The 26,833-nt window shown below is 39.5% G+C and overlaps 1 long non-coding RNA gene across 1 annotated transcript; it reads left to right on the forward strand.

Annotated features, from left to right (window-relative positions):
• The first annotated feature begins 2,274 nt into the window (after positions 1-2,274).
• On the forward strand, positions 2,275-13,482 carry LOC128851514 (uncharacterized). Its single transcript, XR_008448881.1, has 3 exons — positions 2,275-2,351; positions 2,454-2,588; positions 7,974-13,482. It is a non-coding gene; the product is annotated as an uncharacterized LOC128851514 (long non-coding RNA).
• Positions 13,483-26,833: the final 13,351 nt, after the last annotated feature.

Genomic DNA, 26,833 nt, shown 5'->3' on the forward strand with positions numbered 1-26,833 from the left:
TCATCGCTACATTCAGACCTCAGTCTATGCATGCTACACTATATGCAGGGCTGCACACAGAAGAAACCTAAGCGGACTTTAGGAACTTTAATAATAAACAAAGCCTCAAGCACGACCTTCAAATTTGTTTTTTAACCAAAAACCATTGAAAAGAATGAGTGCTAAAACAGTTTAATGTTGATTAACCAGGTCAAACTGTAATTATGCTTATGAATAGAGGGGAAAATGCAAAATTTTATTAACTGCGGAAGGAATGTTAGGTCCTTAACTGCCCAGCAAGTTTGTGAAGACAAAGGAGATCAGTTTACAAGGGTTAAGTAAACATAATATTTTATATTACAGTTCAAATGAATCCAATTTCAACAAGACTGTGTAAGAGTCTAAAAATTGGTTTACCAGATTGAACATTTTTATGAACATTAAAACTCGTTACATTGCTCTGAACTACAGCTACCGAACAGCCAGAGCCACATAAAGAAACCATTTGTTTCTTAGACTTATGGCTGAATTGCTTCTAGCCTCCTTGCTATTCGTGCCTGGTGGGTTCTCTGTATTTATTTTTACACGCCTACATGTTGTGCATTTTGTATTTCTTTAAGTTTCCAAGGTCATGTCAAAACAAAATGCATTCCTGAGTGGGTCAGCATAGGAATAGCCACAGCAGACATTAACGTAATAACTTGACGCTTACTGCAAATTTGAGAAAAGTAACCAGCTGTTGTGAAACACAGATTTCTGGTAAGGGAAGGAACATGAACACAGTGCTCTGAAAAGTGCTGGCTTAGCAGTAATTGACTGTAAGTTCTTTTATTTATTATCTATAGAATAGACATGCATTTATATCCTCCCCATTCTGTTTAGCTAACCACTGGCCCTGACGAAGCTGCAAACATACCTGCCTATTAGCACTAATTATGATAGTAATATTTAATTCAGATTAATGAGTCTGAACCACTGAACTCCCTTAGAGAGTAAAAGTCCTTTTAAGCACTTTTCAGAAGATTTCTAGCACCGCAAAGAACTACACCACAGATACTGTAAGCACGTATCCAATACTGATAGCTCACCATTTGAGGGAAAATGAGCATTAGACAATGGAGATACTTTATACAGTAGAGGCATCTGTTTAGATGCATTCTGAGAGAAAATTGTCACCACCAGCACTTCCACATATCAGGAAGAAGCCATGTTTTATTGCACCTGAAACACAGCGCTTGGTTTCTCAGGATGTGTAAGCAACAGATTTGTCAGATGAGCCAAAAGGGGTCCTCTCCTTAGGCAGGCCAGCAGGAATGAATGTCAGGCTTGTCTCATCCAGGACTCACTCCTGCAGTTCCTACACTGAAAAGACACATAGCGAGAAGTGAATTAACAAATGGGCATCTGTGTAAGATACGTTAAAACCAGCAAGTTCATAAGCAGGATTGCCCATACCACTTATTCAGAAAGGAAAACCTGTGGTTTTGTTTCATGATGAGCTGTAGCTCTTCCTTGCTCTCCTCAAGGCTTCACTGGAGCAGTTTGGTGATGGGCAGGCTGCCTATCTGCATGGCAAGAGCAGGGATGGGAAAGGGTCCAAAATCCAAAGAGGAGCTAGGGAATAACCCAGTGACTGAAGATCTGGTTTGACCAGGAAAAGCGGAGCCTTCCCTGTAAGATGATGATGAGTGGCAATGAGAGTGGGTGGCTTGGGTGGGGCGAGAGAAGGCTTGAGAGAATTGAACCCAAATGACTCCCACACTTCAAATAATGGAGACTGGGAGCTGTCCTTTCTGGAAAGCATCATGCTGGGGTGTGCGAGTAGCGGAGAAACAGAGAAAGACATTACTCCTGGTAGCTGCAATATTTGGACTCCAGTTTTCAATACTACCAAGTATAGAACGTGTATGGATCTGAGCCTGTGGACCTAACAGACCCATCTTAATTTCCTAAGAGTCATAAAGGCAAAGTTTTAGCAGCGTAAAACATAAAATATAATTTGGAAAACCTGCATTGCTCAGGGACGCTAAAAGGCATGCCTCAGCCTTCACGGAAAAAAAAGCTCTTTTGGCAAGGGCAATAATTAATGAGCCAGCAGTCATTTAAGGTGGGCATAAATATTTGCATCTCAGAAACATTTGCCACCTTCTCCTTGCTCCCCTTCTCTCTGTCTGTTTTTTCCCTTCTCTACAGCCTCCTCTCTCACACGCTCCCTTCTCTCTCCCCTCCTCTCCCTGCTTGCCTGCCTATCATCCTGCTCTAATTGTTTCCAGATTTGTGTGGGAGGTCAGGGCCCGGGAGTGCTGCTTCATGCCAAGTTTATAAACAGAGCAGTGTTTCCAGATGGCCACTGGCTCCAGCCTGGCTAGCAGGTTGATTGGGACCAGAATAACAACAGGTGGAGAACAGACAATGAATTCCTTGACACTTATTTTACTCCCTCTGCTTTTTCCCCCATTCCCTCCTCCCTACAGCCACCAGTGCTACCACCAGCAGACCTTCAAGCTCTTGAATCAGGACTGGGAGTCAGGACACAGAGGAGAGAGAGAGGAGGAGGAGGAATGATGAAAGAAGGCACGAGTGACTTCCTTGACCGAAGAAATGGCAAGGTAGGAAAGGTGACACGTGCTGCTATCTCCCTGACATCCGTTACTGCTGCTGTTAATTAAGGTGTCCTTCAGCCCCTCATGTAAGAGACCCTCGAAGATGAAATACAGAGACTAAGCAAGATACCTTGTACAAATAGAGAAAATTATAAGATTGATTTAACAATGTTCCTTAGGCAATTGTCTGCTCTCAGTTTTTGGCAGGGCAGCCTGGACCACCAAGCCCACTGGCAGCGACGACACATCTTCAGTCACAGGCAGCTCAATACTCTTTATTTTTCCAGACAGGGCTAGTCTCCCCCAGGCTCCAGTTTGCTAACCCCCTCCCAGGCTCTTGCTATTCCCAGTCTCCCTCGCCTCCTCTGAGCCGATGTTTTCTTCCCACTCTCCACATCAAACTCCCACTTTCCTCATTGAAAGTTGTTTATATAATAGAAATGGGGGGGCAGGGAAAAGAGGTTCTGCAAGGCAGTAGCAGAGGTGCTTTTCTTCCTAGTTCCTTGCTCTCCACAGCACACTTGGGAGATTTGTTTGGCACAACTGCATTGTTTCAAATGACTGAGCTTAGAACAGATCAAAAGGCGGCCACAGATGACATAAAACTGCAGTAGGCTCAGACTCAGTAGAAGCCTCATTCCATCTGAAGGAGAAAGAAGCATAAATTAAAGCAAACAACGGCCTTGGTTTTGGGCCTATGGTAACATGACGGAAAATTTCATGTGCATACACAGAGTATAGGCAACCCCTACTATCATATTCCTACTGGAAATTCCCAAAAGGAAGAAGGATCCTGGGAGTGGACGGAAGAGAAAGAGCCAGGGCCAGAGGAATGAAGCTAAACTTTAAATTCTTAGGCTGCTTCAAGCTGTAGTAAAACTTTTAAGAAAGTGTGAACAATAACCCATCAGGAGACGTTTGCAACAGTGCATTTTGGTTCCGGTGGCTGTGATTGCTGCCTTCTCTGTCCCCAAAGAAACCACCAGGATTCAGGAGCTGGATCTCATTCCAGCTCTACGCAGGGGTGCTGTAAGGGTGGGGCCACTCCTTCTCGTATGGAGAATCTCCCAGGGATGCACACATTTCCGAAACCCATACAAGCAGGAGCTCCACTTCAGAAGGAGGAGATGGGGAGTGAAAGGGTACTAATGAGAGGAAATAAGAAGAAACAGCCAGTCTTCCAGATGAATTTACTGTATATTACTGAACTGCAAATGTTCCTATTTCCCTGCCTGGCCCAGTTCTGCACTCCTTAGGGTAAGACAGCAGAACTGTTGAGAAGCAAAACTGTAAATGATCAAAAAAACATTATCATCTCAAGTGAATTAATGACTAATGAGACTAAATTATTGAAACTGCTGGACATGACTCACCAGGATAGGCTTGACAAACTTGCTATACACTAGAGAAAGAAAAAGGGTAAAATTTTGTCTCTATTTCCCACTTGTGCATACACTCTTCAGATGGCTAGGATGAATACCCTAGAAGTAAGCCCATAGAGAATTATTAGGATTGCAAAATTAAAAGCTGCTGTCCTAAAAAAAAATCCTGAGAAATTCAATGGCTGCCTTAAACAGAATGTTATCCAAACTTCATAATTAACCCAAGACTCCAAAGTGAATTGTTTACTTCTTTCTGTTTGCCATACTCCTCACACATAAATAGAGAAATTCAAAAGTCAGTGAAATGGTATACAGAGTCTCCTCTGTTTGAATAAAGTGATTAGTAAACTGACTGAATAGCTCACATGGGTAAAGCAGACAGGATTTGCTCCATTCATTATTAATAGCATATTTTCTTATTTGTAACCTTATATTCAGGTCATTAATGGTTGACATGTACTCTTGGACTGTCTATAAAATACCCCCAAAAACCATTTTTGGCACAAGTGTCAGCATGAAGGTGAACTGAAATTTAATAGGACTACAATTTGCTGCTGCTCCAAAAGCTCTCATATAAGTGGTGTGTGAAAAACGAGCATCATTTAAAAAGCATTTGCTAATATTTGCAATGCAAAAGACTGCAAATTCTTGCATATGAATACCTGGAAGCAGATTTGGAAGCATTTAAGAGTTTTCATGAATGTCAGCAAATTGTTAACAGGTTTTTATTTTCCTGGAGAAATTTTATGACTAATCTTAGCTGTCAGTTTTTATACTGTGTTAGTTCTACATCTAGAAATCAACAGAAAAACATAATAAGCAAGTTAAAAAATCTTTGCACTCCCAAAGCTTCTTATATCTCAGAATCTCAAAATACTTCAAACAAACATTGCGCCTAATCCTAAGGATTGGTGTAAATGAGGTCACTCAGCACCTCTTAAGTTGATGCTTAGGATATTTTGGCAGAGTGGACTTCTGAAATAGATCATTTTATGGCAATAAGGGTAAGCTCTAACAGTCTGGAGATTCTCTCAGTTTCAGACTGTAAATTCTTTAGGGCAGAGAATGGCTTTGACCATATGCTTAAGCAGTAGAGTCTTGATTTTACTAGGAATTTTGGACATAACTGAGATGCAAGTAGAATCACAAAGGAGGAGAATAGGAAGTGCCAAAGACAAGATGTTCATCGAGTCAGGATTTGAGTCTGATCAAATGTGATAATTGTCATGTTCATATGACACCCAAAATTCTACTCATGCACAAAGTTTCCAATTATTTGTGGAGCATTATTGCAACTGTAGACTGGTCATTTTCCATGTGCCACTAACACTACTGCTTTGGCATACTACTATGTTTTGTATAACTCAGAAACACTAAGCCTTTCCTGTTCCTGCCCTTATGTTATACAGAAATCTGTTTTTCAGAAAGTAATTCAGTTCATTGCTTGATTCATAGATGTTTGCAATATCTGCATTTCTCCTAAACAGAATTATCCAACAAATTAAATCCAGGATAAATAAACTCAAAAGTTGACTGTGCACCAAACTCAAAATTCCTGTAGTGAAGGTATTGACCTAATGCTGAGCTATGAATATTTATCCACAATCCTGGTTTCTCTTTCAGCAGCTCATCATTGACTGTGATTACTAGAGTAAATTATGGAACTCTCTATGGAAAGAAGGCAAATGAAATTTGTATTTAAAATCAACAAAGAACAGGTTCCAGTAGGGGGAAAGTTGAAGGCAGGCCTACGAAACAGGAGTATTAAGTGATTCTTTTAAGGAGAAGAGTTTGTTTACATAATGCTGATTTGTAGTATTGATGTCCACATGAGCACAGCATGGTAAGTAGATACTCTTGTTCTGGATGTGACTCCTTCCGCTTTTTCAATCCCAGGCAGCACAGTGGGAAATGCCATACAGTCTGGCTTCAGTCAGTGGCTGAAATATCAAGTTAAGCTTGAAAGGTTAAGTAAGTTCTGCGAATCCACCTTTCAGAAGCTTTATATGTAAATGTAAGCAGAAGGATTCATCTCACCTAACTTTCTAGGTCTTAAAGTTAAGCATCTACTGGAAGATGCTTAAATTACAGGTGCTTCTTCTCTAATCAGGAGACACAGACATCTCCACAGGCATCTTCAGTGGAAGAATCTCTCACTTGCACACTGTGGAATGTAGAAGGACTTCAGAAAACTAAGATAGCTAGACACATAATTTTAGATGCTAAAATAAATTCTGTTCCAAGCGTGGCAACAGCTTTTTGGAAGTAGCTATTGAGATCTGCTGATGCAACAGCATTTTCAAATGTGAATGTTTCTGAACATTCCCACTGTCAAGAGATTACATAAATGCTTCCTGAAATGTAGCTTATTTAGACAGGAGGCGCATACCTGAGCTAATATTCCTGAAAAAAAAAAAAAAAAAAAAAAGAAACAACAGCTAAGCTGCTTCTCACATAACTTTTGAAACACCTCAAGTGTTTCAAATGAATGAGGTTATTTTTCCCTTCAAAAAGTTGGCAGGGTAGTGAAAAGACTTGTGTAGAGGAGGTGAGAAATACTGTTTCTAAATGCTGAGAAAACCAAGTAAACTGTCCACACTGGCACCCTGTATTCAGTGACTGCAGATAATTTATTATGCTAGTCTAAACTGCTACTCTAAACCAAAGATACAGGCGGAACAGTGACTGAAGATGGGAGAACAAGCAAATACTGATCACAAATGTTCTCCTAAATTTTTTATTTAAATGGGAATTCATGTTTGTACAGAGTCCACTCACAAAAGCTCAAGTAGTTGGGTGCGTTCTCTTGAACATTCAGAGACAGCAAAGAATGGTCCTGTGAGAGGACCACTGCAAGGCCTCTGAACAGTTCAACATTCACAGGCTCCTCATAAAAGTTTTTTTTTCAGGAAGCACCTTACAGATTCAAATAAACTTGGAGAGGATGAGATAACCAGAGTGGGTTAGTTAGTCTCATTTGACTGCAGCCATAACACTGAAAAGCAGACTACAACTTTGGGTATTGAACTGTTGCATTTCTGGACTTCTGCTAGCCAGAGTCCAAATTCCCTGGGCAAAGAGGCACAACACAGTATCAGTAGGACACCACAGTCTATCCCAGATCCCCAGGTGGTCTGAAAGCTTCTCAGTAAAGGCAATGGGTCTCAGAGATAAGTATGGCACCTACCTCAATTTGTATGTTTTGAGAAAAGCTATAAGCAATTTTATTGCATGGGGTCCTGTTAATGAATACATAACTAATTAATAACAAACATTCCTCTGCTATATTTTCTATATATATTCTGCTCCATCATAGGAAAATGCAGACTAAAGAGATAAAGGGAGAGAGGTTATTAACTATGATCACTGAAGGGCAGATGCAGCATGTACACTTAGTGAAAAAGGTGATAGGAAAGTGTGGATTGCAGAGAAGCTAACTGGTGATGTTTAGATACAGCTTTTGCTCCATGGGAATTTATTGATTATGGGGTCTAAGCAAACGGAATCACCTGGGTGACTTTTCTTGCATGTTTAACAAGATATTAACTGCAAGACTTTGTTTAAAATACGTAAGGGGAAAAAAGGGGTGCTTTGTTCACTTGTTAAATTCACAGTATTAAATTGTAATATATATATAAATATTGATGATAGAATAATCTGCTGTAACACTTCGACGTGTATAACTGTTGCACTGGACTGCTCTTCTGCTGAAGAACACTGCCGTATGTCTACAACTATCTGCGTATGTCCTGCTGGCAGACCTTGTCATGATACAAGACTCCAGCTCAAGGAGTAAGTTCGTGGGAACATTCTGTACTACATAGTGTCATCAGGGCATACAAGGTACAAATACAAACATGTAAAAAAAAAACTAAAATGAACCTCAGATTTTCATTGCCATCTTCTGCTTGTCTTCTGTTTTAGCTGCAAGCATAGTGGTCTGGAAACTACTGACAGATACTGACTGTATAATAACTAGCATTATGCTGTTCTTGTACCTTTTGCACAGGAAGAATTGACATCAATTGAACTCTACCTAAATGCTGCTGTGATATCATGGGCAGCACAGCGAAGCCCTAAGACGAGCCACTGATGTCTGTAATCCATTATAATAGTAATACTCCATCTAAATCATAGAGCCGAAAAGGTCTAACAGAGCAACGTGTTCATCTGTCTGCCAGAGGACTGCCCAAGTTCTGAAACTTCACAATTCAAAGGAGAGAAAATAATAGTGATTAATGAACAAAGAACAATGTAGTTACTGCAGTGGAGATGATCTCTGAAATTAAGGAGAATTTAGCAGCTAAATAAAGTGGAAATTAGTAACTGCATCTTTATTATTATGCAAAGGCAAGTATTAACTGTGTAATTTAAATAGGTCCATTATGTAACATTTTTTTCTAATTAATTTCTGATCTGCTAAACTAATCTCTGTTATTTAGGGGAGCTGAAAATTAATTAAATGGATGAAAAATGCAGCTAAAAGCCAGGATTATTTAAGGAATGGAGAACAATAGGAAAGCATGACAAGGAAAGATCAGCCATTTGACAGTGAAGCAACATCCTGAGCCTGAAGCACAATACTATTGAGTAAGCATCTGAGAAGATGTTTTATTTCTTCACCCAGGATGCATCCTCTTTCCTCTTTTGCCTCCCCTCCTAGCAGTGCAGTTTGACTTGGTGTTAACCTAGAGAAGGTTTACTTGGGGTTTCCTAGACTGAAAAATAATTCCATTTGTTAGATCTGTAATTCCACATTTATAGTGTATACTGGAAGTCCCAGTTCCATTCCACCTAAATATGAACGCTGAATGGAGGCAGCTACCCACAGACCGTAGGACCTCTAAATGCTCTTTACAGTAAAGAGAGAGAGAGATACACTCCAGCAGCTGAAATTCAAAGAACCAAAATACGGCTCACCTTCTGGAGATCTCTCATCCTTCAATGATTGTAAGGAGAACCTGAAATAGGTACTCCCTTAACACAGGTGGCTAAAGTTAGGTGGGATGATTCCCATCCAACTTTACATGGTCTTGTGCTTTTATAACTCCTCCTCTCCACCAGAAGCAAAGGTTCGAAAGGTTCTTCTCTTAACAACTTTTGTTGTATGGGTTTTAAAAGCTGTTCCTATCATAGTTTTCCAGGCAGAATGAGCAGTGATATTTTTCTGATTACACTGCTACCTTCCTCCAAACAATGTCTTGTTACATAGTTATCAGAAAAGAAATTTTTGTCTATCCAATAATGATGCTGCAATCATGCAATATTTTTATTTTTCAAAGACATCATGGTGCCTATCAGGATATAAGAAATTTTCATCTTCTTGTTTGACCGCATGCACTAAGCTGTTGTGATACATAAGAGAGGCACAGCACTGTCAGTTAATTCAGTGCAGCATTTCAATAGTGAAAGTCAGGGACTTTTGAAGATTAGAAAAATATATGGAAAGGCTCTATATTTAAAACTAACACCTTTTCATTTAGGCATGTAAAAGTAGTGTTACCCTTTTATCTAATTTCCTGCCTCTTTTACTAGCGATTCAGTTGTAGCTCTTTCCTGTTAGGATCAGGCAGTTCAGTAGTTCAGTGGACCAAAAAGTGATGTAATATTTCACAAGTTTTGTTGGAAACGTAACATAGTAGTGCTATTGCTAACAAGAAACATACTCATACTAGGACTGAGCTGTACTTTAAAATCTTAATGAAAAATAGCAAGTACAGCTCTGCACACTCTTGCACTTCTACAGTCCTTTGTGATTAACAAGAGCTGTACATGCTTACCTAAAGATACAACTGAGTCCTGTGGTTGCGATGAATCCACTAAAAAGCATCAAATCTGTTCAAATTAACTTATAGGAATAATTTAGACTCACATATTTCAGTAATGCTCTGCATAAGAGGTCCATAATACTTTTTTAGGTGGTGAACAACAGAACTGGAGATGGATTCACCTGGAGCCCCAGCCAAAATGCATCATTTTATAGAGATTCAAAACACAGACCTGATCTCGAACTAATTAATTCTCCATCACAAAAATACAGCTTCCAAGTCTCATTTCTTCCTTCAGAAAAAATCCAAGAAGGGGATAATTCTTCAGAAAATTGCAATTCTTATTTGTATAATTCAATTTAAATTTTATAGTAAAAAAAAGTCTCATCTGACACAATTATTAAATCATCATTTGATGATCACTGATGTATGTTGGAATCATTCTTTAATCCTGGGGATTTAAAAGCTTTTAAGTTTTATTTATCATGTATCAGGACACCTAACTCGACACCAAAGACTGTGATTGGAATTTCACCTGCTTGGTAATGATAAATTACTTTTGCAATAATTTTGTGGATAGTTTCCTTTCTCTCTGTCTTAAGTTCATCTTTATGCTCTTTTTTCAGATCTGCATTTTTATTGTTGTGGTTTTCTTTCTACTTTTTCCCCCTTTTTCTTTCTACTTTTTTACTTCATTCGTTTGCTGGCCTTCATTTTTGCTTAGTCAAACATTTATTGTGGTTTATTTTTAGGATACATGTATATTTGGGGTGGAATCACAACCTGAACATTTATATGCTAAGTTTTTTATTGGAGAAATATTTAACTGACAACTCTTCTTATTCTTCTGAGAAACGCCAATAACAAATTGCAGGATCCAGTTCAATGAATCTTCTACTGCTTTAACAAAGCAAAACACTGAAAGCAGGCAGAGGAAGTACAATAGGACAATTTTTCAAAGTACAACAGTGTCTCCTGAGGTCAAAAATATTGCGAATGTTGGTGTTTGACTGTTTCACATCTGTCATAACCTTATGCTGAAATATCCCTTAAATGTCAATAACATAATTAGCAAAAAACACGGAATAACTATACTGTAAATAATCACATTGAGGGGAAATAACACACTTGAAACTGGAAATTCCTTTTTTACTTCTAGGCAGATTTCTCAGTTTATTTAGATGTTAAGGAGATCTATTGCCCCTTAAAGCACAGTATTAATAGCTGGGTTAGTTTAACTGCCCTTTTCCCACACTCACATGTTTTTGCAGACTAACACCTACCAATACACTTTTCAAACCCTTAAAGCTCCTCTGATTCTCAAAGTGCTCTTCTCTTTTCATTTCTGGATGATGCTCACAGAGCACGAAGCGTACTGGAATAAACACAGTTTGTGAATGCAAGTTCCACAGGTTTTCCTGCTTTTTGAGTATGCGTGTAGGTCCCAAATTTGTGTTTGCTTAAAAAAAACCCACTGTGTTAAGGACTATTTAAAGATTTATTATTATTTGTCATGGCCAATTATCTTCTAAATCTAATATAACTTGACAGGATTCAAAAGAAGCCTTATGTAGTGAGTGACTGTTTTAAGGATAGGCATAGGCACATATTTAAAGAAGTAAGGCATGCACATGAGCCAAAAGGCTATACCAATACACAGGCAGGCTCTCGTGACATTACTGGCACCACTCGGCTCCAATATTTTTTTTACTTTTACCTTTGCTACATTAATCCATCATGTTTATTTTTTTCCCAACTGTCTTCGTTGTTAGATGTAGAACATCTATTATGAAGCATTAGTTTCCAAAAGAGAAGATTGGGGAAGGGGGAGGTTTGGAAGGGGGTTGTTTGTGTTTTTGTTTTCTTACAACTGGCAAAACCCCAGCAGCCATTATCGAGAAATTTCACAAGAAACATTCATATGGGCAGGAAATCTACTGGCAAGAAACAGTAGATGAAAGAGTTATGTACTGCTGAATGAGAATTTTGCACCTGCACATTGCTTAAGTTGGAGAACATGCTATTAATATAATCACAATAGCATAACCAGCAGGATGCGTAGTCATCTACTAAGAAGATTTCATTTTGAGACATCATGGATACTTTTGGCATTAATGCAAAACAAGGAGCTGGATCAATTTCAAATGTGTGCTAAATGAAAAGAGAAAGAAAAAACAAAGAGTTAAACAATCACTACCAGGATATCACATTTGAAATTAAGATGACAATTGAGCCCAGACCAGTCTACTGGGGGTCCAAGGACACCAGTGGGATCATAAGCAGAGAAGTCCAGTAGGAAGGGTCAAAGGTACCCTGCTTCAGGTAATTCACTTGATTATGTTTAATTTCTAGTTTAGTTTTGTAGAAACCATTTTTTTTCCCTCAGGGTCATTAAACTTACACTGGAAAAGAACTGTTCAAAAAACTCCTATGAAACATTTTTGGGGGTCAGGATTAAGTAATTCATTGAAATCAAAATACTTCCAATGCATATCAAAACACATCAACATAGTTTCAAAACAAGTGTTGTCCCAGTTTCGAAACCTGGAAACCCTGAGGTCTCTAGTTGAAAGGTAGACTACTTGGTGGGCTGCAACAACAGGCCATCAATCCTCTATGCTGGCAGTCGGAGGGTTGAGCAATGGTCTGCCAGCCATGCAGAAGTCCTCCAGAGCCCTGCAGGCTTCCAGAAATACTTAGCCAAAATCCAACTGTCCCTGCAAAAAGTTTAGATTTCATTCAAGTGCCAAGGTCTCTCTGAAGTCTGCCAAACAACTTTGCTTTTGAGATTGTTTCCATCAGCTTTTCTGTGTAGAAATGTTTGGGATTTTTGTTTTTTCCAGATAAATCATTACACCTCAAACAAACAATTTTATCTATCTCAGTGATCACCTAGATCATGCAAAACAGCGTATCATCCCTGGATTTGTCCCTGGACCCATGATTCCACTTCAGGTTTCAGGCACAGAAAAGTTACATGCAGTTCAGTCTTCCCAAGCTGACCAACACCTCTGCTACACAGTTAGTCTCCTTCTTACCAAATTTCACCTCAAGTGATTTTAAGCAGCCATAGGGAGATAACACCCAATGCTTATGCAGGTGAGAAGAAGACTGAGATCTAGCCAAGGTAGTTCAGGAGGAATTCTTGTCCTTTCTTACTGGTATCTGAACTCTCAGGAAAGTAAGAGAAAACACAATTGTGAAGAAATTACTAAAATCAACTAAAACATTATCCATTAAAAGACAGTAATATGAAGTATGCCACTTGCAATGCTATATCTTGTATAAGTATCACGACATAGCAACACAGAACATACAAAATCAATCCTATGAGCCCCACGTGTGGATACATTGCTGAAACTTGCACTACCCGTCTAGGCCAAATTGTCCTATGTGACAGACAGACCAGCCTCCATTGAGAGTCATGGGAGCCACCTACTCATCTGGAAGATCACAATTTAATCCACCAAAAGGCTAAAATACCAAGCACAGCTTGTGAACTAAGGGGAGAAAATGAATCCCTAGAAAACGCTAATGGTGATCAAAGATTTTCTACTCCTATAGACAAAAATGTTTTGGGGGCTGCCCTGCAGTGGTTTCTTCATAGATTCACTGAGCAAGATTGTTCAAAAGTCTCCATACTGTGTAAACCACTCCTTTCATATGAAGGAGAATTTTGCTACGGTCTTTAAAGACAGCTAAAACAACAGAGCACGCAACAGAGCAGTATGTTAGCAGCAGCAGTGTCTTCTGCAGTTTGCTTTCTCTCCTTTATTCACTACAGTATCTATTGACTTACAACGACTACTGAGTGGGAAAAGCCATTTTAAGTTGCATGCTTATCATTTCAATGTCATTTGAACAACTGATCTATGATCTGTCACTTTGGTATTAGAAAGAAGAAATAAAAACTATATAAAACTTGAAAAGAATCACAGGGTACTTGTCCAGTTTGCTGACAGTTAGCAAATGCCTCAAAAATCTCTCCCACTTCTTTAGAGAAACTAAAATTCATCAGTCCAGTGAACTAGACTATAAAATCAGAGTATCTGCCCCAAAATGAGCATGCTTTTTCTTTGCATTTACTTGGCTGAAATGCAGGACAGCAGGCGGGCACTGGGCCATGAAAGGTATCCATTTCGTAAAACAAAGCAGCCATCCGTCATCTATTTCATTTCCAGATAATAAAAGGAAAGTCACATTTTGTGACTGTAAAAAAAAAAAAACCAAAGTTAAAGAAGTACAGCTGTAAGCAGAAATCCAGTCTACTTGTGGTTTAAAGTGCTCCACGCCTACTGTACATAAAATAATACACTGGTATCATTAGCATAGACAACAGCTTGTTTTCAATTTGGCTGCAGATAATGCAATTATCCCCGAAATTGCCATAAAGTGGAACAAATAAACACAAAAAGCAAACTCTTTCTTCACCCCCTCCCCTTCAGCAGCGCTGCCTTTCAGCTATTTAGAATAAAAGCACAGCTTCTGTTTTTGCAGAGCTCCGGTTTTGACCTCGAGCAGATAAAGAACATTAAACGACAAACACGCAGCAAAGAGTTACTGTGTCCTTCCCCCCTCCCTCCCCCTCTGGCCTCTGTTTACATTAGGAAATGTCCCCGGGAGGAGGGCAGGGGAGGCAGGAGGGCTGCCTTTCAGCGCTCGGCTCCGCTGGCTCCGGCGGGAGCTGGCCCCCGTTTCGGAGCGAGCTTTGCTCCACTCCAGATGTGCCTCGGCTCCAGCGTGGCTGCCATCTACAGTAAATCGGCATCTGAGGGCTCGTCAATCTGTGGGGTAGAGCAATTGCGGTCTCGCCAGGCCGCCCCACTGGCACAAACAGAAATCTGCTGAACTGGGAAAGGAGGAGACGGAGGAGGGAGAGAGAGAAAGGGGAGACGGGGAGGGATGGAAGCGGATAACGGGAGAGCAGTGTGTGAAAGGTGAGGAGGGGCTGGAAGGTGTCCGCTCCCGGGAGGGGAAAGGCAAGAAATAAACACCGACAGCCGACGGGGGAAATGTGCTTAATGCATTTGTAAATTTACTTGTAAATGTTTTACATTCGGAGAGAAAGGGGAATGCTGCGTATCGTTTAGCAGTGTCGGCTGTCTATAGGTCCCTGTGGGTGTACTGGCTTAGTACAACTTGTAACCAGGGTAAGAGAAACATAAAATAGCTGGGAAAACACAGCCAATTAGTCATTGCATGTAGATTGTAAAAACAAGAGAGGGAGACAGAAATAAATCCCCTTAGCAAATTGAGTCCCTCTTGTTTATGTCCCTGCAACGCGAGTACAAAAAAAAACCCCAAAGCAATGATGCCTTCTAATTTGAGTGCAACCTGCGAACCCGTCAGTGCTCCCATTCAAAATCCTCCAGGATTTCCTGACACTTGCAAGATTCACCTATTTGCTGTCATTGTAAAAATACAAATTGTTTTGCTAATCAGGCAGTTTGCTTTGGACCTGACCCCAGTTGTACGAACTCCAAGTTGGATGTTCACTTCTGATCTCCTGCCGCCTACGCAGACATTGCTAACTGAGTTTTAATAGGATGAGAAAATGATCTTTTCTTTTATAGTGGGTTCAAATGAGCTACCCAGCTTCAAACTGACTATAGCTGTGTTTTCCTAATCACCATTTTTTGGTAGCAATCCTGAGGACCGAAATGCCTGCTTCCCCTCCCTTCTCTTCCAACAGCGCCAAGTCTAAGAATGTAAATAAGTGTGAAATTGAAACACAGAACAAAAATGGGTCAGATTTAGTGTAATTGAATCATAGTTAAATTTAGGCTGCTTTTATTTGCAAATGTGCACTTCAACAGCATCTCTGGATAGAATGAGATGCCTCATTTATTTATTCTTTTTACTGTGGTTGTGCCTAAATTCTCTGCAAAGGCTCTTAGTCCCATTGTGCCATGTAAAAGATGAGCTATGCGTTTTAAAGAGTCTCCTTTACCAAGAAAGTTATCCTCTAGGTACCATCTGTGTAAAATAGTAGTGTTTTAAATTGACAGGAATACTGTCAGCTGTTCCAAATCTTCAAAAATTGTGAATCAAGGCTGAGAAAAATCATGAGGCTGCTGGAAAAATGTCATAAGGTTTTCCAAAGGGTATAGGCAGCATCCTGTCTTGTCTCCTAATTTGTGAGTTTTCAGACCTTCCAAACACACTCTAAGAGTATTAAAGCTACGTTTTTTAAAAAGAATGCTGAGATTCTTACATCATCCCATGTGAGGAATGTAGGCTTAAAAACATCAAATATCATTAGATTTGAAATAAAGCCTTAAGTCTTGGCAATAAAACAAACATTAGTATATAAGACTTGATTTTTCTTAGCACTCCATTGACAGTATAGCAAGCTCTCTTCCCTCTAGATTAAATCCATCCTGCAAGGTAGAAGATGCTCTGATTCTGACTGGAAAGAAGATACATGATCGTATACAATTAAAGAATGCATAAATTTTGAATTTTTCAAAGACTGGAGGCACCGAGATCATTACCTTAGTTGCAGGGCAACAGAGAAGTTCAACAGCCCCCCAGCAAGCAAGCAGGACTGCAAAATGGGACAAGTCTATGCACAAAGATTGTGTCACATTACCAGCTTTTCTGTGTTGACCAGGAGGAGGTTCGCTGCCTCCCTCTTCTTCCTTTCATCTTGGTGTCTAGCTCATGTCCCTAGTAGCCCACACAGAAGGTTCTCACCCTTGGTTTATGCCTTGTACTACACAGTGGGACAATGTGGATATAAGACAAGTGTGTCAAATCAAGATGGCAAGATTAGGGTCAAAATTACCTCAAAAACTGACTGTTTAAAATTATGCTGGCCAAAGCACTGGTAAATATACAACAGGGACTTCCCTTACACGGACAGAAATCTGAACTAAGTGATTGAACAGCTGTTTTCAACAGCTGGCATTACCATGCAGAAAGGCAACACAGACAGGTCTTATTAGGCAGTAGCCAAGTTTCCCACTCAGTGTTGAATGAGTGGCCCAGGGGAAATGTAATACTTAGAGGACACCAAGAGCAGCATAGTTCTTAGCTCATCCACCACAATAATGGCACTAATTTGAGAATAAGTGAGCATAAAACTGATAATAGTTGCCTGTAAAGAACTCTGTATGGTGGAAAGATGATATTAGGCAATGCTAAGTGACTATGGAGGAATGTATCTAGAAGCCAGGACACAAAATGAGTGAAGCATGAAGACAGTGTTGAAGTACTTGTTTGCATGTGCATCATGAGTGCAGTCTCTTAACCTCAGGTTTATCATATGTACAGTCAGAAAGGACAATTTCCCTGACAAAAGTAAAAAAAAAGATGAAATTAACATTTCATCTCACCACGCTAAAATATGATCATGTCTTACTTCTTTGATGGCTCAACTAACTCAATGTTCCTTCCTCCAAGACAGCAGGTATTAACAACTCAATAAAAATTGCCTGCAAAAAAAATAATGCTTTCTATTTCCAACTGTAATCATCTTTTAACTGTGTGTTAGAATCTTGGATCTACTTTTTCTTGTTTTTTTCTTTTATACACAGTCCAATGCACCTGACAACTGAAGGAAGGACAGTACTGTCCAGCCATTGTGTGGGCAGATGTTGTGCAAATTTCCACAAAAGATTCTGCCAAATCTCCCTCTTACACAGACCTCTGACACCTACATTATTTGGAGGGATTACGTTCTGTATCAGCTAACTTTCTCCAGAGACCGAGACAAGATGAGTAACTATGAACCTGGCTGCAGAGCAGTCCTGCAGAGTAGATAGTGATGCAACTATCCTTTTCTATTTAAGGAAGATGCAGCAGTCTCATGTTCCAGGGAAGATGAAGGTGGCTCACTTCGCACATCTACTAAAAAAGTGGATATCAATGGAAGTATCTTGACTAATGTAATTTAGAAATTACAAGGGCTGCAAGAATAGGTTGTGTGGTAATTGAAATTGTCTAGAACATAAACTGCAAACTTGGCCTTTCTGTTCCTAAAAGAATTATCTGTAAGTCTACTGGGCTTATATGTGCCAAATGTTTAACATCACAGTAGCATGCTCTTTATGATGCCTTTGACACCTGCAGAGAAATTACATCAAATCTGTAGCAGCAGTATTAGGTAATGCACCAGAGTTCAATGTTCAAAACATCCTGTTCTTTACATAGCCTCTTGTCTTACACAAAAGCAGTTAAAAATAATAGAGCTTGTTCAAGTGCCAGAATTACAAGCTTGTGTTCATAGACTTTGTAAGGCTCATCTTGCAAGGCTGTTTTGTTTTACCTATGGGCTGAGAAGGGAGAGGCAGGAGACAGCACAAGAGGGAGGAAAGCTTTGTGAATGAATGGTTTCAGGCTTTCAGGAAAAAATGAAACAACTTCAACCACTCTGCTTTTATGAGAATAAATTTACTTTTCTGAAAAGAGAAATTCGTAACAAGCAAAATTGGTCAAAAGTGAGTAACAGAATAAGCATCCCGTAGCCGGACTGGAGACAGATTAAAGTAATGGAATATTTAAATTCATAGTTTGAGATCTGGAGGCTTGGATCACCTAATTAGTAAGAGAGATGCCATTTGCAAAAACTTGGATGTCAATCCTGATGCAGATTTTGAGCTCATCAATCTTTTGGAATGTTTGGAGGAGGGGAAGCTTGGTTCTCCTCTCAAATTTCACATTAGAAGGCTCTAGCTAGATTCAGTGTTGAAATATAGGGGAATCGAAAAAGAAAAAGAAAAAGAAAAAGAAAAAGAAAAAGAAAAAGAAAAAGAAAAAGAAAAAGAAAAAAAGTGGCTCTATGTAGGCTTCTATGATCTCACTGTATAACATGTACATTGTAATAAACTCAGTGTTGTTTTACCAAACTACAAGAGTAGTAGGTCCTCTCCTTACTCGGATCTGGGATTCCTGTTGTTGTTGAGGGAAATTTGAGCAGAACAATCCAATACATCAGTGCCTTTGTGTTCTTGTCACATTCATGAATCCTATGACTAATCTTTTTGCAATCAAGACTCAAAGCTATAATTGATCACTCTGTTCTTATCTTCACAAGCTATCGAGAGCTTTGCTGCTATTAATTCTGTTTATGAAATGCTCATGTCACCGGGAAGCAACATATTGATAGTGTGTTGACTGGGAATAAAGGGACCTGGCTCAGCACATCAGTGAAGTCTGCTAACAACTCCTGGCTGTTGTCACAGATGTGTTTCTTAGACACTCATTATAGTTACAGTTAAGTCTGAAAACTGTAAAGACCTTCATTATTCCTTAATAAGGTACTTCCAGATCACAGATTAAAAGCACCAGAAAACGAACAAACAAACAAACAAAATTGATTTGTACAAGAAAAAAATACCAGTGCCATGGAATGAAGCGCCAGATCACAACCATACTGAATTCCACACTTCCATTGAAGAATCTTGAGTTTATACCAGATCAGATTTGAGCCCAGCTATTTTATCCAAACACCTACATTCTGCCTGTTTGTAACATATCCCTCATAAAGCTCTTCCTCTCACTTCCTCTAAATAGGAATACTGCAAAATTGCACAGAGGAAGTGGCAGTTTAAAAGCTTTGCAGAAACCAGACTGAAAATGTGATAGGAAACTAAAAACCAAACATTTTGTGTTTTCATATATATTAATTACAGTTAACAAAGGTTAATTTCCACTCAGATCTTTTCCTCAATTTTTTTGCCCATAACTTTTAATTCTTGTACTAACAGTTATGCACTGTAAAGGCTTTTACCAATAACAATAGTAAGAGTCTGATAAATGTTTATCAAGGCCAAAGTTTTATTTTATATAGAGGAAATAAGCCAGAATCAATAAAGATATAACCTATTGCCTTTATTAAATCACTGGAACAAGACTTCTCAATTAATATTTACCAAAATGCAGTTCCCTTTACTGGGCTTCTCTGAGTGATTTTTACCAAGATTTTCTCTGCAGCAAATAGTGGACAAACTCCAGATCTCTGAAAGAATGACAAAACAGTATAAAATGCAGGGTCTCCCACAAGAGCGCTAGGGACTTCATCTCTCATGGACCTGGGAAAGACCAAACAAAGTTTACACACAGCTTGAACCAAGACTGTAGTCTGGCATTTGAATAATCCTGGAGTATTTTCAAACCATCTCATTTTATCTTGGTAGCTGCTCTTTTTTTTTTTGTTTTTTTTTTTTTTTCTGAAGTAGGCTAAGCTCAAAAGATCTTACTTATGTGCCTGTTAAAGCACCTGGTTTTCAAATTCTTAGCATCCACCAGCACACCTGAAAGTCAGAATACTTATTTTGTTCCGTAAATCATGAAATAAATCTTTGAGCATTTTAAGTCTGTAAAATCAAATTATTCTGAATGTTTTGTCTTTTGTAGTTACCAGGCACTAAAGATTGATGTTGCCCTGTAACTCTTTGCTGATTAACACATTCCTCCGTATGCCTAATTTGTGAGAGATTTATACTGTGCTAACATTATTTATAGAGAGCACTTGATTCTCTCTAAATCAATTAGATATGCCTTTTTAGGCACATTTTCTGTTGGAGACTTCCAGAGAGGATTTTCATTTTTACCTGCAATGGGGATTCCAAAACTGCTTCACCACTGAGAAGCCACAGGGCAGCTTGGAAATAAAATAGTCCTGGCAGTACAGCCTCCTGTATAATTGAAATGCAATTTTAGAGGTCTTCAGAGGAATTTCTCCAACTGGAGAAGGCTGGCTGATCAGCAATCTGACCTCCAATAAAGACAACAGAAGGAAGCTCCCTTTGAAAGATAGAGGAAACTTTTTTCTTTGAAGAGCATTCTTAGGTGCTGACTGCTGATATGGTGCAGACTTATCTCCTGAGGTCCAGACAAGTCTGTGTTACTGATTATGCCAATATACTTCATGTGGTTCTCACTGCTCTTATCTAAGAATGAGAAAAGTCAAGGAGAGTAGTGAAAAACAAAATGAACCCTACCTAATGGAGAAGTTTATCATTCAAGTGTTCTAAACACATGCAGAAAAAGCTCCCAGCATATATATATATATATATATATATATATATATATATATATATTTGTGTGTGTGTGTGAAGTTTAGGAATTTTACTCTTTTATTGTTCTCCGGAAACAATAAGACTGTCAACAACAAGCTAGCAAAATATGTCTATAAGTGTGATGGATACATGTACAAGCAGGTAATTATATCCATAATTATGCATTGTGTGTGCAAAACGAGCATCTGTAGCTAAAGGTATACATGATTTCACAATGTTCAACAAAAATACTCAGTCCTGCATCTGGGATGGTCTAGACGACAACTGTTTAGAAAGCAAGTTTGCAAAAAGGATATGGGGCTCCTGGAGAACAAACTGAACATGAGTCAGCAGTATGCTTTTACAGTGTTAAAAGCTAACCTCATACTGGGCTGTTTTATTAAGAAAACAGCCAGCAAATCAAGGAAGTGATTATTCCCCTCTATTCAGCACTTGTGAGACCACATCTGGAGCACTGCATCCAGTCCTGGGACACTGACAAACTGAAGTAAAGCTGAGGGCCACCAAGGCAGAAGAAGGGCTGGAGTGTGTGACTTGAGAGGACAGCAGAGCAAGCTGGATTGGTTTGGCCTGGAAAGGGAAAAGCTGAAGTCTTACCACCATTGCCACCTACCTAAAAGGTGGTCACAGACAGACATTTCTTGGAATGCACATCAAAAGGTTGAGTGGCAATGGATGTATATAAAGTAAGGTAAATTCCATCTACATATTGATGGTGGGGGTGGGGTGAGGTGTAGAAATCACAATGAGATTGGCCGAAAACTGGAAAAGGCTGCCCAGGGAGGCTGTGGAATCTCTGTCCTTAGAGACATTCAATACTGGATGGGAAAGGTCCTGAGCTATGTGCTCCAATTTTGAAGTTAGCAGTGATTTGAGCAAGAGATTGCACTAGAGGACCTCCAAAGGTCACCTCCAACCTAGATTATTCAATGAGTTTATATTAATACACAGAAGTTCATCTGTTTTCATGGCTAACCGGTCTTTCATCTCACATCAGAAACACAGTAAGTCCATTTTCAGCGAGTTTACAATTTGTGGGACAATGTGACCCGTTGCTGGGGCAGAGTAAGACTAAAGAAGACCTGGAGCCAAGCCAACTAGCATGCCTCAAGCAAGGCAGAACAGAGCAATAAACTAACCAAATCCATCCAAACATACAGCAAAAATTCCCGTGACTCAACCGCCTCCGTAGTCTGTCAGCTCTACCTCCCACCTCCACAGCCCTATCTAGCACTAGAGCCCAAACTGCCGGATGCTTCAATCCAAACATTGTGGTTATACAAGCCTCCTCCAAGCCCAAGGCCCAGATCCATGAATTCTGCTTTAATCCACTCCTGAGAATGTGTGCATTTTTTTGGTCAGAATTTTAGTTGCCTATATTTGGAGTGTCTCACCCACAGTCTTTAGCTGATTAAAGGAAGGCAAACAAAATGCAAGATATAGTCTTCACCAGAGCTTGAATCCTCCCTGATTATGACCATTTCTTATGTATTTGTGCACTGTATGTGTGCCTACCAAACCTATAGGAACTCAGTCTGCTTATTTCATTTCTAGGGAAGGGATGAGAAAGAGTTCGTTTCTATAGAATTCCCTGGATACCATCTACTGCAGAGTACATCATTAATAAAGGATTTTTCTATTTACTTGTTTCACCCAGAACAGATGGTCAGTCATAGATCTCTGGGGCATGTCAAGTAATACATATTATTTCATAAGTTGAGAATTTTTGAATAATACAGTCTTGCGTCTTCCATTTGTAGTACATTACATGGGAGTAAGGAAGTATTTTTACACTGTACTGTAGATATGTAAGGAGAAAAAAGATTTACAAAACATTAGAAAATAATTGAGCAGAATCGAGGATTATAAAAGTGCTGATAAAGCTTTGTATAAGAAGTTGTTTCGTACTGATAAGGGAGGAGGCTAAGAGTAAATCTGAACCATGCTCATGTGAGGTAGAACTGGTGAATGACAACCACAGAAAATGTATTAAAAGCAGCAACCAGCTTTTTTTCTCCCACAGATCTCAAAGCACTGAAGTGCCACTGAACTCAATAGGAATCTATTATTGATTTCAGTGAGAAATGCTGGCCCACTAGCCTCATTTTCACAGTTGGAGAAACTGAGACACAAAAATGTTAAATGAGTTGCAGGATATTACCCAGCAAATGGCAGAGCTGGGAATAGTATTCAGCTCCCCTGGAGGCCAGTCCGTGCGTCATCCACTGCACCACTTCCTCATACTAGAAGGCAGTAACAGAGCACAAATTTCAGGGATTTTACTTAATGAGAATGGGAGATGGAGTGATCTGGAGGCTTACCTCTAAAGTACAGGAATGCTAGGCTTGTTTGACTGTTACATCTAATGCACAACTGCTAACACTAAAACATGAACATGTCTTTGCTCATATGCAGACTATTAAGGGAAGAGTCAGAGAACCAGGAAGGATCACAAGGAGAAAAAAGTTCAATTTATTTAAAAAGAAACACACAGCAATGCAGATTCTGTACACAATGAGTCAGGAGGCAAGTTTGCAAATCGTAATCAAATGTGATTTTAGGACTATTTCTTCTAAAATGGTTGAATAAACTAGTTGGTTAATGTAAAAAAGAATACAAGGCAGGGGGTTACTTTACATTAGATGCATACTGATGTTGTTTTTCTGCAAATTACCTCTCTTCAGCCTGAAAAAGGTGGTGTCAGACTCTTTAATAGGAGACATGACTTGCAGCATGATTATGCGTCTCTGCTGTATGGGTGGCATATTGCTTTACTTCTGAGACAAGACGCACTGACTTTGCAGCTTATTCCTACAAGGATATTTTAATCATTTAGAATAATGAATATTAATCCATTTCCATGACAAATACTGTTTGACAATTCCCTCTCCCCATAGTTTCTGCTGCACATGATTTGGCACTAGCCTCCCATCCTAGGAGGTTCTGTGTTTTCAAAAGAACACATGTGATGGGACAGGACCAAAAGACACCAACTTTTCATTGTCTTGCTGAGTGGTTTTGGCCCACACACCTAGAATATTTCAGGTTGCCAAAGTGCTCATAGTTGAGAAATTGCCCGAATACACAGCAGTCCAAGGTAAGGGTCCTCTTCCTTTGGCCAAACAGGTCATGCCCCTGGTAGGAGTCTCCTAGTCCTGGGATAAAGGCAGTGGCTGCAGTGCTGACAGGGCAGATCCACTGGCCTTAATGTGGTGGATGGCTGCACTTATTTACTTGTGACTACCTGTGCAGTGGATTTTTTCCAGAAAGTTTCAAATCACTTTCCTAAGCTGACTGCAACACATTGTTATTGTTGTGTTGTCTCTGTGAAAAGGAATGTAACAGTTATGGTCAAGAGTATATGAGATGGTTGCTAATTTCTAGTGATTTAAATTGAAGGACATCATTGTAAGTATTTAACATGCTACCTCAAACTAGGTAGTGTATGAATGGCAGGGCAGCAGTAAGATTTTAGCATTCATATCTTACAGTTCAGTCACCCTTCAGATGGTCCATGCCATGATTCAGGGGCAGAAAATCTCTGATCTTCAATTCACTTTAAGCCTTCTGACTTTGTTGCTTTAATACAAACCAACGACATAATTTAGCTTAATGACTGCTAGTGGGAAATAAATTTATTACAGAAGCTTCCAACTTTGAAGTTTTTAAACTTTTCCTCTGATTTTAATCATTGATACTACAATCCTTCCACAAACACTTTCTTCTTAGTGACATTTTAATCATCACACTGTTCCCACCTACCAGGAGCATCACTTTTTGACTGGGTTTGGCTTTTATTGTTTGGGCTTTTTTTCAAAAAAACCCTTGCCATTATGCATCTGTGTAATATATGACAATAGAGAGTGATAAATACTGCACAGCTGAAAGCAAATTGCATTAATGAAATGAAGGTGATGACACTTTTTTTTTACACAGAAAGTCATGAGATACTTTAAACAATGTGTTTTACACAATCACAAAAAGAAAATCTTCATTGTTTTCTTAAGTCTCTGGTGCAAAACTCATTCCCACTGGAGAAAAGGCGCGCGCACACAAAAAAAATTCCTAGTTCCTCTATTTAAATGACTTTTATGAATTGTCACATGGTGAGTTAACATTTATGCTTCTTAAGTCTGGGTGAAGTAGCAATCCTCCATTCTGCTGCTAAAATCCTCCTTGTTGCTGGTGGCTCCTAGAAATTAAAGAGTTAAAATGAAGACCACTGGAAAAGAGTTAAGCATATGTTATATGCAGCACTGGGCTTCCCATGGGCCATTGAAGGTTGGGAACCACTTCTGTAAAGGAAATGTATATGGTGTCAAGTTATAGACAGTCCTGTGTGTCTGCTCCATCTCTGCAACTGATTAACCCCAGAATGATTTTGCTCTCACATAGTTTCTTACAAGCATTATTTAGTCAGGCTTCAAAACTTAAATAGGCAACATTGTTATTCCCAGTTTACAGAAGAGTTATAAGTACAACAGGGTTAACAGCTACTGCAAAGGGACACATTAAATGAGCATCAGTATTTGGAATAAAATTCAGTTTCCCAGCCTTTGTCTGCTCAACAGTAATGTCCACAATCTAAACCAGTTAGAAAAGCTTCTTTACTGAAGCCATATCCCCTGAAGCCATTTCTGATGCCTAAGAAGGCATTTTCACTTCTAGAACTACCGTGCACCTGCAGCTTCCAAATAGTTTCCAAAGGTCACTTACCTATTCTAATTTTTCCAAGCCTCAGTACTTAATAAGCCTTTCAAAACATGGAAAGAACAGCTATCTGTCTCCCAGTCTTCCTGCTCACTGGGGTCAATGAGAGACTTTTTTTTACTTCAGTGGCTGTAAGACTTCCCTCCTATGTTCTTTTGCTTCAGTTTTGGAGAGTAATTGTTTCAGGGTGGGAAAATGTCTGCTTCAAGAGAAACTGTTGTGTTGAGAATCACTATCTAATCATTACCACCCATGTGCCGCACAATAAAAATAGTAAAAATTATGAGAAAATAAAACATAATAAAAATGAAGAATAAGAAAACAGCACAATAATCCTAACAGCAATGGCTGGAAATTCATCTTGGAAGGCTTAACAGTTCCCATGGCACAGAAGCTAGGAGTGATTGTTCTGTGCTGCAAAGGCATTGCCCAATAACCCATTCTGTCTAAACTAACAACACTGGCTAAATTATCCTGCCTTGTGTTCTCTTTTAATTAATTGTTTAGTTTAAAGAGAGGATACAAAAGGCTGGCTGGGATCCAAGTTCAATTGCCTGCTGCTATGACAGAAAAAAAGTACTGATCAGAGTATTTCTCTACAGAATGAAATGTGTATCTCCTGGGCTTTTAGCAATAGCAAAACAAGTTTACATTTCTGTCTCTAATATGATTCTGTCCTCTAAGTCATTAACAGTTCCTTGATCCCTTCTCTTATTCCTGCCCCCTTTATCTTATTCGTTGAAACTTGAATATAAACAGCATTTCTTCACCTACTGTCTTTTTTAATTGTTGGTTGTCTGGAAAATGGCACTAGTGCAAGGTTTCAGGGCATTTCCTCTGCATAACAGTAGTGTTTCAGCCGCATGTGGGTACTGCCACACACCAGCTATCATTTAGTGCCATCAGTGGCAAGTCCAGGAGAAAGAGACTGGGCTAGTGTAAACGAGCACAGCACAACGTGACCTCAGGAGCATCAGGCAGATTTGCACAAGGCTGAGGATCTGTCCATGTGACTTTTTCCAGCTAAAATCACATTCTTCCCCCCACCACACACTGGAAAATTAGAGACTGCAGATCCTTCTAAACATGCTTATGGATGTAGAAAATCCTTTCATAAGGCAGGGTGGGAAGGGAGAATGGTGGGGAAGAGTTTTCTTCTGAAAGCATAGGACGAGATTGGATGTGCCAGCACTTTTGCCCCCTTGTTGTCACATTCCTTTCCCAGGCCTGGCTGATGAAGCAGTCTTTGAGCCGCTCTGGCTGGGAAGGGTTGCATTGCTGAACGGGGACGGGAAAGGGAATGTGGTTTCCTGAAAGGTTTCCAGCAAGTACATGGGAATGGAGCTCTTGAAAGAGACAAGGAGCTG

Source organism: Cuculus canorus, chromosome 2, assembly GCF_017976375.1.
Source record: "Cuculus canorus isolate bCucCan1 chromosome 2, bCucCan1.pri, whole genome shotgun sequence".
Taxonomy (NCBI): Eukaryota; Metazoa; Chordata; class Aves; order Cuculiformes; family Cuculidae; genus Cuculus; species Cuculus canorus.